Source organism: Hibiscus syriacus, unplaced genomic scaffold (assembly GCF_006381635.1).
Source record: "Hibiscus syriacus cultivar Baekdansim isolate YM2019G1 unplaced genomic scaffold, ASM638163v2 tig00008483_pilon, whole genome shotgun sequence".
NCBI classification, from domain to species: domain Eukaryota; kingdom Viridiplantae; phylum Streptophyta; class Magnoliopsida; order Malvales; family Malvaceae; genus Hibiscus; species Hibiscus syriacus.
In genome coordinates this window covers 148,617-151,474 of record NW_024062165.1, presented here as the reverse complement: position 1 = coordinate 151,474, position 2,858 = coordinate 148,617, and positions in this window count along the sequence as shown.

The following is a 2,858-nucleotide window of genomic DNA, read 5'->3' as shown; positions in this document are numbered from 1 at the left end:
CTTGTGATGAATGTATCAGTTTAGGCCGAATAGACACATGATGGTTCGGCCAAGGTTGAAACCCCTTTGAAAATACATGATTTTTGATGAAAATACATGATTTTAATAAAGATAATGGTTATGTGTTGGTTCAGCCCTAAAGATGATTTAAATGTATTTGGAAGTTATTTGGGTGCCAAAATGGAGAGGAAGGAGTCTTTGGCCGAATAGAAAGTATCCCTTAGTGTTTTGGCGCCTATTTGATGTCACATGGAGTGCACATGCTTGAATGATGCACATGGCAGCCTACTTGAACGCACATGGGTCTTCTTGCAAGGCTTTGGTGAGGTTGCAACCATAGGATGATGTCTTGAAGTCCATGGGCAGCCTAGAGATGAACTAGCTTCAAGGTAAGCTAGGTGAGCGTCTTGGTAACTAACTAAGTGAGTTATAGCTTGATGAACTCAAGCTAGTTAGCTTTGGTCTTCTCATCTCCTCAGCTACTCTCCCAGCTACTTCCAGCTACCTTTAGTCCACTTTTCAACAATTTGGTCCAAAGCTCTCCTCCAACTAAGTTCAGCTACATACTATGATGTAAGGCTAACCAGGCTTCTTCAATTATGGAGAAGTTGGCAACCTTGTTGTTTCCTGATCTAGGAAAGACACCAAATGCTACACCTTGAATTGAAAAATAATCTGCACAAAAGAAGAATTATTGGTTAAATAAATGAATAATAAAGAAAGGAAATAGAAATGGAAAGAATTGAAATGGATAGAATAGTTATCAAAGAAGGGCTGCGGAAGTGTTGTAGAATGATCCTTCAAGTGATGATGGATTCGGCCTCTAATGGTGATGATGGACGAATGCCTTGTTGATGATGAAGGATAATTCAAAGATGAAGAATTGGAAATTTGAGAATTTGGGGATGATATAGGCGTGATATGGTGATGGACTATGGTGATGATATAGGCGTGATAATGGAAGATGGATTATGGGGATGGAAATAGTATCTTATAAAACTAAGAAAGAACCGATGCTATAAAGAGCAAAGACCCGTTTCTTACAAGTCTTACAAGGGATGGTAAGAAAGGACTTTGACCCTCTATTTATAAGAACTAGGAACCAGAAGTATCAAGGAGGGAATGACGCCACAAGCTGACTTAGGCATGAAGATGAACAGCAACTTAGGCGTGACTTGGCATCAAACATGTTTCTAGGTGACATGGCATCAATGAGGCTGTAATACCCCAAAAATCTAGATGATGACCAAAATGAAAATTTGGAAAGTTTGATGGTCAAAGTACAAAATTGGGAAAAAGTTTAGGGAATTAAGTGATAATTTCCTAAAAAGAATTTTACTCCATAAATAGATGGTCTACTCTTGAGAGTGGAGTTTTATAGAAATCATATTTTTTGATTTGGAGTTTTAGTAAAGAAAAACTAGAAAGGGTTAAAGCCGATAAAGAATCGGTAATTCGGATCGAGTTGGAATTTTACAAAAATTTGAAGGATGCCATAAAATGGTTGGAAATATTATTTTAATATTTTGGATCAGAGAAATTTGATTTGAAAATATGTAATTTTCAGATTTTACTGAAACTGTGGAATTTAGTGACTAAAACGCAAGTTTTGAAAATTTCATGGCATTTTCGTAAGTCAAAGTCAAGATAATTCATCTTTGACTTTGAAAGATGATAAGGATGATGTGTATAGGTTTTATGGTAAATATGGAATTTCATTAATGGCAAAAATGGAATTTCCTATTGATTTGAATACAAAAATTCATTATGCCATGTGTTGGATTATTTTATATTAGACTATCAATAATGGAGGAGTATTTTCATCTTCTTCCTCATCCAAGCTTGCCGTTGGTTTCTCCTAGGTAAGAGAAAATTTTCAACTCCATTTTTACAGCAATTTACTTATGATTTTGAGTAAGTTGTAAATAGAAAATTGTTATACGTGAAAAACTCTATCTTTTGGTACCAATATTGTATGGTAATTTTGTTGGTGTTCAAAGATCCCAAATTTAAGGGTTTGTGTTCACATATAAGGGATCATGAAATTAATGATGGATATTGATGTTTGTGAAGTAGTTGATTCATATTCAAGCATGAAAGATGATTAGAACATGTTTAATCTTTCTAGAACTTGTTCTTTAAATTTTGGTCATGGATTGTTTGAGTGAGAAAAATTATGGAAAAATTTTATATGGGTTGGAAATGATGAAGGAAGTATTCTACAAGCCTTAGAAAAATTGGGGATCATTTCGTAAGTTTTGAAAAGTTTGGGATAAATTCGTAAATTTTGGAAAATGATGAAGAACCTAAGGATGAAGTTAAAGAAAAACAGTTTAGATTTTGGGAATTACAGTGGGTTCGAAAATTCACCAGAAAATATATAAAAATAATTTGGAGGTTATGTTTATATATTGTGTTCATATATGGATCTAGTTTGGTTTAAAACAAACGGGGATCAATTTCAAATTGTATACAAAAAGATATGAATTTTTAACCAAGGAAAGGTCATCGGACAGCAGAATTCTGTACAAAACATATTATGTTGGTGAACTTTGAAAATTCACCATAAATTGTACAGAATGAATTAGAATGAGTTCTTTATATGGATAGATTCTTATTTGAGTCTAGTTTATAACGGAAGAAATGGAATTGAATTCCAGTGTTTATATCAATACAGAATAATGATTCTTTAAGGGTAGTACGAATTGTCTGAATTCTGGAAAATTGATGGGTTATTGTATAAGTGTTGTATAATTGATGTACTATGCTGGAAATTGTTGTTCAGGAATTGAAATGAATGTTAGATGTGAAATAATTTCAATACTGGAATTTTTGGTATTAAGAATCTAGGTGATAAA